Raw genomic sequence first — 14,929 nt, 5'->3', positions numbered from 1 at the left:
TGGGAACGACAGGATTTAGAAAAAATAGCACTGAAACTCTCTTATGGGAATCAGCTGGACACTTTCCATGGGAGAATAAAATCTGGTAACAGTTGACTTGAGCTTTTGGTCTGTTTTGGCAGTTCCTGGTGTAACTCTGCTCATGCACAGAGCCTTCTTCCCAAAGCCTGCCTTGTAGTAACACTTTACTCTGCTGCACAGGGATGTTCACCTGCAGTTCCTCAGGCATGTTGTGCGTATTCATTAAGCCTTACTGAGCCTTTGAGGAAGTAAATAACAATCCTGTTTGACAGGAGGATAAACCAGGCTATGGGGCACCGGTGACTGCCCGTGGTTTCCAGACAAGTCACTGCCAAACAGCACACTCCATCTTGGAAGTCTTCATTCCCAGTGTCAGCCACCAGGTAGCAATGGCTTTACACTCTCCCAAAGTCTAATATGGGAATAGAAAGATCCTGTTGTGCTGGGTGATCTGTATCAATTGCCTTTGACATCAAAAATGCTACAGCCAAACGCTCTTTAAAAAACAAAAGCTTAACACAACCATGGCCAACAGGTTTTAGTTCCTACAACAATTTTGTTACCTGATATCACAATTACATTAAAAGGAGTTGGGAAAAATGGCTGCACCGTGTGCATTGTGGACAACACAATTTCATCAGTGATATTAAAGACTTTTTAAATATTATTAAGGAAAGAAGGCAATAACAGATCTGGCTATGTTGCTTCTTCACTTGGTATTTCCCCCAGATTATTCTACGAGTGAACTCACGCATTCCTGGTTAGTGATCAAAGCAAAAATATTCAGGGAAATATTGGAAATTCTGGTTTTGTTTGTAGGTATTTTTTTGTTAACTTCAGTTGTTCTCCAGTTCTTCCATTCTTTTTGATCCCTACTTCTAATTTTCAGTAGCTCAAAATTGTTTTCAAAAAAAAGGAGTTATGAGGAGAAAAGGTTTTTGATGAGCACTAATTGGTAAATTTGCTCATGATCAAGATGTTTTGTCTTGATTTGTTTTCTCTGTACAAAGAGCAATACTTGTAAAAATATTCTAAATGGGAAATTTTTACTTTTTCAAATACAAGTCAGCTGAAGTGATAATTTGAGAGACACAGATAGTGACAATTAAAAAACCTGCATGCCCAGTAAAATCAAGAAAGAATTAAACGAAAAAAACATTTCATGGATCCGAGCAGGAAGATGCCATGGAAGTGATTAGAAATTGTTAAGAAGTAGCATAATAGATTGTAGAGTTGTTTGCTTCCAGGTCAATTTATTTCATAATTCATTAAAAGAAATTGCTAAATTATCAGAAAGCCACTGCTGAAGCCAAAAAAATGTCACGGCTGTAATGTAAAGGGTAAAAGAATAACATCAGGTCAAATTAGAAAGTTGAAACTGAAAAGGTAAACACAATAATAGTTCCACACTTTTCTCACACACATAGCCTGAAAGAAAAATACCATGAAGTATAGCAGCAGAGATACCGCTTCCTGCGAACTTGTTTTCAGATTTTACCTCTGCTTTAAAACATTCTTTCTAATGGTCAAATGAGTACAACTTCACCGTTTCTCCAACTTGGGCATATTTTTATGCATAATGATGTTTTAACAAGGTTTTAGACAGATCCTCAAAGATAACACAGAAGTTGTAAACATTTCTCTGTCAACTCACACGCTGCCTGGCTGGAGAGTAGCTCAGCAGAATAGGAACTGGGGGTTCTGGAAAACACCAAGGGGAACGGGAGCGAGCGATGTGCCCCGGTGTCAGAGAAGACTAAAGGTATCCTGGTCTGCACTGGGAGGAACCTTGCCAGCAGGTGAGGCAGGTGGTTCTTCTTCCTACTTAGTGCTGGGGAGGCCACGCTGGGAGTACTGGGCTTCCCCAGTACAGGAGAGAGATGGATGTATTGGAAAGAGTCCGGCAAAGGGCCAGGAAGGTGATTGCACTGAGCATATGAGGAAAATCTGGGAGACCTGAGACTTTGGGGAAGGCTCAGGGGAATGTGACCAATGTATATGAATGTCTGAAAGCGGGGTGCAAAGAAGACACAAACTGAAACACAGGAGGTTCCATCTGAACATCAGGAAACACTGAGACCGTTACTTGGAGATACTCAAAAGCCATCCAAAGCGTTCCTGGGCAGCCTGGTCCAGGTGCCCTGCGTGAGCAGAGGGGTTAGAAAAGATAACCTCCAGAGGTTCCTTCCAACCTCATCCAGTCTGCAATTCTGGGAATTTTTAATACCTCCATTGCACAAAAGGGCAAGGATTTTAAATTATTGGGTTTGCACTTCTGGTAGAAACTGGGAAAAAATACCCCAATATAGAAGTTTTAATTGTATGATGATTATTGAATATAATTCAAAAGAAAAAGCTGAAAAGTTGCATCAGGATGTACTGTTTGATTAGTATGAAAGTTCAATTTAGAGCAGGGCTTTTGAAGCAATGAGGTTTTGATATTAAACTTGATGTGATCCTAAGGCTCTCTTTAGTTACTGAAGCTATTATCTTCAAGTCTAACTAACTGCAATGAAGAGGACCATGGATAATTAGTGTTTCCAGTGACCTTCTAAGCCTTTTGCCTTTGCAGACCACCGAGACCTTTAATAAGATTTCGTGACTCTTGTTAAATTATAAGCATTACAGAAAACAGTTCAGCATTAACTAATAATCAGTATTCAAAACATTCATCATTTTAGTACTATTAGTAAATTTTGCTCTGTACCAACAAGACCATTTGGGAAAACCCACCATTTTGTGACAGGAATTTATGGAATGAATTAAGAAGACACAATTACTTGATAAGACTTTAAATTGTTTGCTAAATTTACAAACTCAACTCAATTACTGCTGCATAACCCCCTTGCTTTTTTAACGCTATTTGAGTTCCTCCTCTGTTTGTGCTATTTACCCAGTGAAGTATATATATTTGGTAACAGTCTCAATTCCATTTTTTACTAAAAATGAAAAAATACAGTAGAATTGTTCATTTTTTCCTGAACAATTGTGAGTGAAATGATCACTCATTTCATCTAATATCTATTATATTTAATTTGATGGGTTCAAGATATAACTACCTCTTATAACTACCTGTTATCAAGATCAAACATGTTTCAGCAAACTCCAGTGAGACTTTAAATTAAAGTGAGGATTTCACTGCATGCTGGTTTTCTTCTTGGACTTAGGTGAAACACAAAAATAAGGCTACATGTAGACCCTCAGTTTTCCTCTGAAGATTCCTGTTAGCGCATGTCCCTCCAGAGATCTTTTTTGGTTCTTGATTTCTGCAGTTTCTGAGCATACTTCATATACAGCCCCTGCATTTTGGTGATATCAGTCGAAAACTGCCAAGTCCTCTCACTTATATAGCGTGAGTACACAGGACAGTTCAACTGAGTAGCTCTAAGTGCACCATGTCTCTGCAGCTTTTTGGGGAGAACTCATGCCGAGTACTCAATTCTTTTTTAACTTCCTGAAATGTATTTATTTTCTTAGGGAACACCCACAAAGTGGCAAGCAGGCTGAGGTCTCCAAAAAGTCTTTGACCTGAGATAGGTGCTAAGCTGATCCAATACATCAGTTTGGCAGTAGATCAGAATTTGCATAGAAACCTCCTTTGGTTCCCTGGGGACATTTTCTAGAGAAAACCTGAGAGTCCAGTTCCTGGTGGTTTAGTCAGATTGCATGACAAACTCCACCAAAGCATTGTCAATTCAGGCAATTTTGTTTGGTGATAGAGGAACTTGTAACTGTTTGTCTTGATCTGCCATTTTGCTCATACCAGAACACCAGAGCACCTTTCATCACAGCCCAGCTCACCCAAACGATCCTCAGCAGGGCTGGCTGAGCGTTCCTTCGGTAGTGCCAGAAACGCAGGTGATTAATTCTTAGGAGGAATTAGGATCCTTGTCCCCCTTTTAAGTGCACTGAAGACGTCAGGCACCCCAAAGCACACAGTAGGTCACCATTCCCAGGCAGCAGTAGTGGTGGAACATTTGCCCAGAAATTTGAAGAAAGGTTTCATTCCCACCTCTTCAGAGCGATACAAATTTATACCTTCCCCCTCTACAAGAAATGTGCCACTGACTAAAATGTTCTAGGTAAATCTGGGGGCAAGATCACCTGCTTTGTGCAAAAGCTCCAAGAAGTGCTAAAATAGTAAAAGGGAAGCAAAAAGTTTTTAATAAACAGAGAAGCTATTGTTGAATGTCAATGTCACCCTACCCCTGCACAGGCTTGTGGTGATGATATGAAATCTGCGTAAGGACAAGTTATGTTCATTCATGAGTCTGTCCCTGTTCTTCATTAGCATATTCATCATTTGGGATACCTGAATGAATGGATCCTTAGACTGAGAGCTCCTCCTAGACAATTAGGAGTTGAAGCTGGATCCAAATAGCATTCAGAAAGCAACTTCTCAGAAAGTAACATTAAAGTTTTAGATGTGATCTATGAACTTAATCCCACAAGCTGCTAATGACTCCAGGCGTGCTTCAAAAGAAAAACCCTATGTGAGAACAAAATACTCTCCTCTATAATACTTATGTTAAGATTTTTCAAGATTGCTAATGCATAATTCCTAAGCTTGATCCTTTGCTGGACAGAAGCTGCAATGCCAGATTGAGAAAAGAAAAGGAATTGTGCCTGGAATTGTCTTGGTTGACTACTTCTTTCCCTTTCCCTATTTCCTAACAGCTCAATGATAATTAAGTAGCGAAAAGTATAGTGCATTTTACAAGCCAATACAAGAAATAACTAAATTCATTGATTTTTATTTACTCATTTATGAATTTTTTTTGGTCTCTACAGGAATGATAAAGAGAGCTTGAATCTTTTTCCTCTTTTCTCACAGACCACCTTTGGGAAAGTCTAGGAAAAAAATCAATGATTGGTAGCTGCCTGATTTGTAGCTTTGCCATTTGCGACATGATATCTTTTTCCTATTGCTGATTAGGAATTAACTTGGAACACAGTGACATTAGTTGTCAGACTGTGAGGATGACAAGAGTCCTCCAATGCGAAAGCAGTTCATGAAGGAATCTTCTCTTTCTGTGAAAGCGAGCGTGAATGTACATATTTTCTGGTTTTTAATATTTCTCTTTATTTCCATACTTAACATATTAAAAAACGCCTTTCTATTTGTTTTGCTTTGCTTTGGTTTTTAGAGCCTGTCAAGGAAAATAAGCATCCTTAAATTGATTTGCTTTTGGGGAGGGGGGAGTCTGGGCAGAGAGAGAAAAATAGGATGGAAAGATTTTTAATGAAGTGCTTAATATAAGAGCAATACCTCCAATATTAAAGATTTTCCACATATTTCATATTGTCTCTTATGAGGTGATCATGTTCTATATTCCTGGTAAATTCTAGGCATAAAGGATAGCTCAAATGGAACTGAAATCTGACCTGAAAAACCCAATAATAATCAGATACTTAGTGACAAATTTCTTCATCTGACATTTTCTGTTCTCCCATTATTTATAAAATATATAGGTGTTTCACTTCCGCAACAGTAAAAGGGGTTATTACCTTTGAAAATCTTCATACACTTGCAGTTAGAAGTTTGATTTCAGCTTAGGGGCAAAGGAAATTATTTTTTAAAAAAATATCCAAAAATAGCACCTCAAGACATCTTTGGATCTGGCCACTCAGAAAAGCACTTTAAGACACATATGATCTCTCAAAACACATCTTCTACCCCTTAGCAACTCTTACTGTGACAAAGCCTGAACCGAGAAAGAGAAGATCCTTTCATCTTTTTTTTGTGGTTTAAGATCCTTTAAGGATTAAAGATCCTTTAATCACCCGTGTTGACTATTTCTTTCAGTGCGACTCCCGTGCTAGCCCCTGATGAGTTGATGATGAATGAGGGTACAGACTTCCATGACAATCAATTTCAGATAAATCGTTCACAGGTTACCCGAGTTAGTCTCGGTAGCACCGTGTTCCTCTAGTGTCCCTGTCACATTGGGTCGCAGGCATGTTACAGATGCTGCCCTCTGGAAAAGGAGCCTGGCCATTTGTCCCTGCTGGTTCCTGGGGCACAGGACATACCTCAGGACGCGTGCTGCCTGTTGGATTGCAGGAGGACAGGTAAGCTTTGCTGTCATGGGGACCGAGCACCATCTCTTTAGCCTTCTGTGCACCACCTTACCTGGCTTTTAGTTCTACTTCTTATGACCATGTCAAGTCACAGAAATGAAAATTTCATCAAATTGTATATGGATTCTTCTACAGAAACAGCAACCTTTTAAAGAGCACGAGAACGAGCTCTGCCTAACCCCAGGTTACCAATCTCCCAGCACCAACTTCCTAAAGTTCCATAGGTGAATCTGGGCCTTTACAAATGTGTGTGTATATATAAAAACAAAATAATATTTTTCATAAAGAAACATGGATATTTAAGCCATAATAGCCTTTGAGAAGAATGCTTTCATTGTCATTGTCATGACATCAATGAAGAATACCTTCGTTGTCACGAAAGCTGCATTTAAAGATACATATGCAGATATCAATGTGTCATATACACTTTCACATATAGTCATGCCAAGACCTATTAAACAGGCATATATATATATATGTTCTTTGTCCTCTAAAAAAACACCAGTGCGAAAGCAATTTCAGCAAAAGAGTGGAAGAATTTGTAGTAATTTTCCGCTACCAGAAAAAAAAAATAGCACTTTCAAAACATAAACTCTATCTTGGAAAGCACTAAATGCTGAAAACAACCAGCTTCTGAGCCAGGCAAACTGTTTGAATCCAAGCCCACTCCCTCCCCAATGGATCTCTTGATGTCACTATAATATATAATATGCAGATATAAAATGATATATAACCTTGATCAAAAAGAAAAGATGAAATGGAACAGAGTACATATTGGAAAACCTAAAGGACTACAGGAAAAAAAAATCATTATTTCTGTGCTGCAAATGGAGAAGGATTGCTTTCTGTACTAATCTAAGGACAGAAAGACATTTCCAGAATGCAAAATTAAATTCTTTATGATAAAACAAACGTTTATGCTTTGCATATACATGGAGACAAGTTTCTACACAAGTTGACCTTTCTTACTGTATCAGAAAAATAATTAGATCATAATTTCTTGGACAAAAAATATGTATCTTCACAGCTGTCACCTGCCCCAAAGAGGGAAGAATAGATATGTGGCAGAGCATTGACCCCTTGGTTTTAGATAAGGAGTTAGAAAAGTCAAGGACAATGCACATGAGGATAAACCAGAATTCTTCATGGGTTGTACTGTCTTTTCTGCCCGGATTGTGAGATAATATAAGCCACCGTCTCTTTCTTTATGTGCAGAACTTAGTTTCAAGTCCATTGAAAAACACGTATGAGCCTAATGGCTACTTCACTCTACAGAGGAACAGTAATCCATAGCAAAAAGTTTCCTCCAAATATGCTTGTCAGGCTATTCTTTGTATATTTGACTCATCAACATTTAAACATGGAACTAACCCTGAAGTTATGACAGTCATCATTTTGGTTGCTTATTTCATATAAAGTAGGCAAAGGAAAAACCTTCTTTATGCTTTCAGCAATGCCTAAGGTAAACGGCTATCTCATGGCGCAACACCCCTGCAGGGTACACACAGGAAGGTATGTCTGCATGGGAAAGAATGCATGGGGGAGAAGAAAGAAGGCATAACACTGACCTACAACCGACCTTCACATCTGAGTACCTTTTCACGATGGTCGGAAGGCAGTCGGGGAACTGACTCAGTTCAGACAGCGTTGACCAGGCTCAGTGCTCTAGGACGTGGAAGAAGGTGCTGTTCTTGGCAATGCAAGTGAATCATGATGTCCTGCACGTAGTGTGAGTGAAATGAGACTCTTCCCGAGAAGTTTTCGGGCAGATGTAGTATCTCCTATTTGACAGCACTAAGTCACTTCTGCTATTCTTTGTTTTCCAGCGCTGGTCAGCAAGCGCAAGGACATTCCTTTGCAATAGTTGCTCCACAGTTAATTTGTTGTGATTCTAGCAATAAGAGCTTTTCCCTCCTCTGGGAGATACAAGAATTGATTATCTGGAATTGCACTCAGAAAGCAAGCTCCCCTGGTAGAGAGGAACATGTTCTTTGTCAGCTTGCGGGCCATTTGTTGATGTTCTATGAGTCTTTTGATGTAAGTGGAAAAGCTACAGACCTGTAGATCTCTAGGGTGCGAGTGATGTGTCTGAAATGGAGCCAATAAGTTTGAACAATTCTAACTCCTGACTATCCCTGATAAAGCAATTGCTGTGAGGTTCCAATAACAGTGGAGCAAAGCATCTGTTGTTACGTTATACACGGCAGTCGTTTCACAGCGCTCTAGATGCTTCAGCCACGCTCAGGGCTTGCTATTCACAGCACTGTAACCCATCCACTTAGGACACTGAGCAAGTGTTTTCCTCTGTGGATGTAATTTTTCTTTCCCTTTCTCATGCTGTCTTCCCCACATTGCTGTTCTCACGGCCTTATACCTGCAGACCCCAACAGTGTTACCGAGTTCTCATGGGCAGCACCTACCACCTGCACAAGACTCACCCCTCTTTCCTCACCTCCTTGACATAAACTACAGCAAAGTGCATGATAAGACTTAGTCAAGATGAAAGATGTAGTTTTATGTGTTCACCTTAATACATGTCCACACATGCTTGCATGAACTGACCATCATGAATGAGATCATGAGTCCAAAAGAACTTTTGCAATTGTTTTTGGAAAGAGCAATTCTTGTATCCATGCTATGTTCCTCTTCAGATTTTCATATAACTAGGAGATGTGACAGAACACTAGGCTTTTGTAGGTGCATGCTTTAAAATACTATTTATTCTGTACAGATGAAATCAAACTCAGGCACTACAGGTTGAATTATTAGAAAAGCAATGCATAATGGTAAGGATGAGCCTTTCCCCACTCCTGTTTGTTGACAGCTGAGTATAGCTTAGGGACTCCTCTGTGAAAAATTTCTTTCTACCTTAAAGAAATCCTAAGGGCAAATTCTGTCTTGGGCCCTGATAATACAAATGAGACTAGGCAGAGCAGGTAAACAGATAACCTCAGGACAGGTAGCTGAGCTGCTGATCCACTGACTAATTTCTCAGTCTCCTATAGCTTTATAAAACATTAATTTGCATCCACAGCACAAAACTCTGACCCAACATAAACAAGGACTGCAGAAGAATACACTACTCAATCTGAATACTCATGATCTATCTAATTAAACCAAGCTTTTTTAAAAAAAGAAACCCAAACACATACTGTCTTTCTAATTAAGGTCTAAAGCTGCTAGCACTTTGGTTTAGTGAATGCATAAGATTATTTCTTACTAGTAGGTATTTTCAGAGATATTGCAGAATTAACAAGAAAAAAAATTATTCACTTTGATTGGGAGGAAATTGAGATGTGGGGGCTGATCTGAACCCTTGTGGCGTGAGTTAGGCACATTTCCAGTTATTCTAGCAGGCTTGAAAGTGAAACACAAGTGTTGATGCATGGCTGTGTCTGTTGTTTCTGAAAGGTACCAGTCTGGAAATATATTTCACTAAGGTCAGAGAAGTTACCTGTGTGCATATCAGAGAGCTGTTTAAGCAAAATGTACTGAAATCATCTGAGATGAGACATTGTAAATATTTTTTTTTTTTTATTTTAGCATTTTCTGTAACACCTAATGGGAGGTGACTCATTATTTTAAGTTTAGTAAGCATAGTTGATGGCCTTTTAACATGGAATTTTGAAAGACAAGAAAACTGCAGAAGAAATATGCTGTGCTAGCTAATTTCCAAAACCAGAAATCCCAAATAACCAACTATAATTTCAGTGAAGCACTTAGAATAGGCAACACGGTCCATTTACTCTCGTATTTTCTGACCACAGCTGAGTAAAGATGCTTTAGAGGATTCTTAAGGAATCTTATGCTGACAGTTAAAGAAGAATTTTCAGCTTTATTTTTTAGCCTGTGAAGTGCTGGATATTATATGTCGTTTAAATGTGTCCTATTTTTTCAAGTTTCAGTGACTTTTTGACTTCATTATATTTCAAAAGTAAATTTCACTGTTCAGCTATACAGTCAATTGTGTGTTTATTCTTGCTGTAAGCTTTCAACTAAATCACATTTTCCTGGTTCTTGCATTGAGAGAAAACTATTCTATAACATATTTTACTTCACTTTTCATGTCCTCTGGGATGCTTTCCCTCCTCTCCCACCATTCAGTTACCACACAGTTACTGCTGTTTGGAACCAGAGGACTTAATTCTGAGAGAATGTAGATAACAGTGTGTGTGAAAAGGGAGAAATTCAAATCACTGTACCCTTCAGATCTAGACTCCAAAATCCCACTGTATAGGTAACCGATCGCCATATGGAACAGCTACGAAAATAACTTAGTGGCTCACAATCTACAGGATTAATTCAAAAGTACTGGGAGTCTTGCACAGCTATGAAAATAACTTAGTGGCTCACAATCTATAGGATTAATTCAAAGGTACTGGGAATCTTGCAGGGAAGCCTGCAGGGTGATACGAACACACAGGGATTCCTATGCCCACCTCCTTGCTAGGTGGCAGGATTTAACCCCAGCCGGCAGCTAAGGACCACCCAGCTGCTCGCTCACTCCCTTCACAGTGAGATGGGGGAGAGAATTAGAAGGGTAAAAGCGAGAAAACTTGAGGGCTGAGATAAAGACAGTTTCATAGCGAAAGCAAAGGCCGTGTGCAAGCAAAGCCAGACCTGGAATTCCTTCCCCGCTGCCCATGGCAGGGGGTGCTCAGCCATCCCCAGGGCAGCAGGGCTCCAGCACATGTGATGGGGACTGGGGAAGACCAACGCCATCGCCCCGAGCATCCCCCTTCCCTCTCCTCCCCCCGCTGTATGTGCTGAGCGTGAGGCCACAGGGTGTGGGACACCCCTGGGCTCAGCGGGGGCGGCTGTCCCGGCTGTGCCCCCTCCCAGCTCCTGGTGCCCCCCAGCCTGCTCGCCGGTGGGGAGGGGGGAGGGGCAGAGCAGCCCCTGGCGCTGTGTCACCCTGCTCAGCAGGCACCGCAGCACCCCGGGACCAGCGCTGGTCACACAAATCCAACACGTGGCCCCATGCTGGCTGCTGCGAAGGAAATGAGCTCTACCCCAGCCCAAACCAGGACACTAGGAAACAATTTTAACAGAACAGAATACATATATTTACATAAAATTAGCTTAGAATGACTTCCATTGCACTCTCTGTTAATTAAAAGAAAAATATGACCCATCTCAAACTTCATTACCCTCCAATTCCACATTTACTAGTAATGCGCTTTCTCACGTTTCCACGCTGCGTAATACCCAGCTATCATGAAGTTTCAGTTTTATGGCAGTGTATCTTTTTCAGTAGCTTTACACATGTTCTAAACAGCTTTGCACCCTCCTGTCTTTATTGGGGAAAAGTTCAAAAGGGTTGTTTTCTGACGAGCTGATGCCACCTTTGAAGATGTGACTTACTAGGGAGTTTCCAATGGCTTAGTGGAGTGACCAGGGAATAAGGACGTGACTCGGAATAGGGTGGAACCGGTATTTCCCACGAGAATATTTTCATGCCAGCATAGATCTAAGCTTTCTTTACATGTACAGATGTCAAAGTAGCTGTTAATCAGAGCATATAAATGTAACTTTAATTAAGGATAGCAAGTCTTACGCTTGAATAAACTGTAGTCCAGAAAGCATGCAAGTAAAAGAAGACATTTAAAACATATATACATTTTCATAGAAACTGATGAAATTTCTATATGGTTAAAACTATTAATGTATTTACGTTCTTTGCAATGTATTTACATTCTTTGCTAGACTAAGACTTCATTCCTCCTACAGAATTATTTTGACCTAATTAGGCTACAGATCAAAAGTTATATATCCCTTTTTACAGTAACATTCTGTAAATTTTTGCTCCTGTGGGTATTTCTCTGCTATATTCACTGTCACTACTTACACGCAGCTGGAAATACACCAACAGCTCAAACTGTGATCATGGAACAGCAGAAATGTTGTCACCTGAGTGAATATACATATATATACACACACACATAAAGCAGCCAGAGCATTTTTGTCTGTGCATTAAATAAACCAGAGTATGCAAATAATATTTAATAACATAAACCATTAAGATTATGCAAATAATTTCTTTTCTGGAGCTATCTGTGAGCACTCTGTCTGAGATGTCTCGATACAAAAAGCCTCTGTAAGGACCACTGGTATTTCACAGACTCACCTCTGAAGAGAGATAAAGATGACAAAGAACCATAGGACCCTATCATAAATACATTGATTTGGTGTATGCAACTAATTCACCATGTAAAAACTGATATACATCTACTATCTCAGAATGACTTATACAGTGTAAAGTGTTCTCAGGAATTCTCTTGTTATATTTGTTAATAATTTTAACATAACTTGTCTGGCACAGATCCTTTGTTCTTGATGTTGTTTAATGGCTAATCTTGCCAATGCTCTCACATGCTATTTATGTCAATGATGCTTTCTAACTTAGTAACGGCTGCATGTTGTGGTATACATGTATAAGCTTTTAGCTTGCTTTTTTAAAGAAATATATATTCATGCTAGTGGTTCTTAGTAAACACATTTGAAAAACAATACACTAAGGTTAAATACTGCAAAGTGACCTCTCACACTGCAGTTCTATTATTTTGATAATTTTCTAAATGATTTTGTAAGTACCTTTTGACAGTGAAAAATTATATCCCCACTATCTGAATTTAACAATATAGCTTAAAAAGAAAAAAAAAAAAAAAAGTTAAGGCTTCTGGTCTATATGATGTTAAAAAACACATGTAGAATCTTACTGGGTTTATTTAATATAAGGACTTTCATGTAAGGGATATTCAGAGATATAATACATATCGTACAGGATTCCTTACAGGCATTCCTGTCAGGATTGCAGTTCCAAGGAACCTGCTACATGAAAGACATCAAAGTTTTTCTATTGCACAAAACTTTTTATGTGTTTGCCATATCTGACACACTTTCACTCAGCTGTCAACCCAACACATAAACAGTGATTTATCATCATGTAAGGATGAGTGGAAGCAACTGCAGTTCAAGGTAAGCCCCCTTTATTTGTTCAGAGCATTACCAGCTTTGCTTTTCCAATCACTTTGTAGGCAGGACTATCTTTGAGCTCTCTTCCCTTATTCCACTAAGGTTCTGTTTCCTCCACGTAATTTTACAGATGGCTGCATTCAGCTGTGACAGGACTGGATAAGGACCACAAGGTAAAGTTATCAGTTGGCAGAGTGTGAAAAATCACAAGTAAATCATGGCATACTTAAATATATGTGTATTGGTAATTAATTCTGCAGTAGCTGCTGGAAACAAGACTTAATATACAGGAACATTTGATACTGGAGATAAAACTGAAAAACATTTAAAAGACTGTCACTTTTAAAAACACTCCTTCTAATGCTTCCTTATGTTCAACTTGGTGTCCACCAAGAGAGAGGTGTCAAATTCTGAAGTACCACCCAGCAGATCTGAATTTATGCTGTTTGTATTCTTAAGCATTTACTTCCATCTTTGGAACAATGCTATCATCTCTCTTCTAAAACCACTTCACACATGTACAGACTTTAACACCAGAAGAACTGAGTATGACCACGCAGTTTCGCTGGCTGGATAATAGACTACACTGAATTTCAGATATCTGTCACACAGATTACAAAAATGATTTCTGATTAACCTGTGGACTCCAAAGCCAAAGCGAACTGGAGTTTTAACGCCTCCTTTTTGTTTGCTTGATAGTTACTTCTAAGACAAACATTGCCATAGCTTTAAAATACGGTAAATTCTCCTCGCAAGAAAAGCTAGAGGTTAATTACTGTATTAAGAAGAAAAAAATCAACATATTACTGACCTGGAAAATGTGAAATGCTAAGTAAGTCTTTAGAGGCTGAGGAATTATAAACAATAAACTGTAATGGCTTTAGCTTCTTAATAGTTTAATAATAGGCAGCTTCAGACTAATGCTGCTTAATTTACCATTTTTCACTTTGATTATGTCAAGCACTTTCAGGTTATGCATTTTCCAACAGTCACTTTACAGCAGTGCCACATCATTTTGTACCCAAAGATTATGTGAAGCCTGTTAGATGTAGAATGAAAACAGCAGATAAAATCCTCTGTGGTCGAATACCTCTCTACTCTATGCACTTCTAAAGCTCATATCAGATTCAGATTTTGCTTACAAGTTATCCCAGAGTCCATTTATCATCGGGTGGAAAATATTTATAAATGGAATTAAATCAAATATTCTCACAAACCCTAATTATTATGGGTGATTAATCTTCTATTCTGGACTTGATTAAGAGTCTTTAAAACATTCTTTCCACGCACCCAGGTCTCTAATTTATTTTCCCCCTCCCCTTCATGTTCTAGCAGTGCAGGGTCGTGCTGGGATACTCATTAGTTTTATGCTAGCAATTCTGCCAGGCAGCCTCAGAGGCATCAGCATCACCTCAGAAATCATTAACGTAACTGGTGCTGCAATCTAAAACTGACAAGCATAGAATAATCATTTAGGGGCTGAAACATGTTCTTCCATAAATGAGCATTTTGGAGGAAAAAAAAATAAAAATGCATGTGTTCCAGTCATCCTCTGGAGACAAAAAAAGACCATAATAAATCAGATCTGAAGCCACTTCTGTACACATATATACTTGCTGTGTCTCAGAAACAGGACCAAGTTTTTCAGGCCCATGATTTATTTTTTGCTGACGAAGTCCAGAAACATTGAATCACACGTGACAGTGAAGATGCTGGATCAGGTTCATCATCTGACACTATATTGATGGAGCCTGATTACATTATTTGCATACTTGTTATGGTATGTTTCACTTAAGGTGTCTGCTGCCTCCCTTACTGGGACTACTTATGAGGCAATTTTTCTAATGAACAA

Source organism: Falco biarmicus, chromosome 7, assembly GCF_023638135.1.
Source record: "Falco biarmicus isolate bFalBia1 chromosome 7, bFalBia1.pri, whole genome shotgun sequence".
NCBI classification, from domain to species: domain Eukaryota; kingdom Metazoa; phylum Chordata; class Aves; order Falconiformes; family Falconidae; genus Falco; species Falco biarmicus.
Note: the sequence above shows the minus strand (reverse complement) of the source record.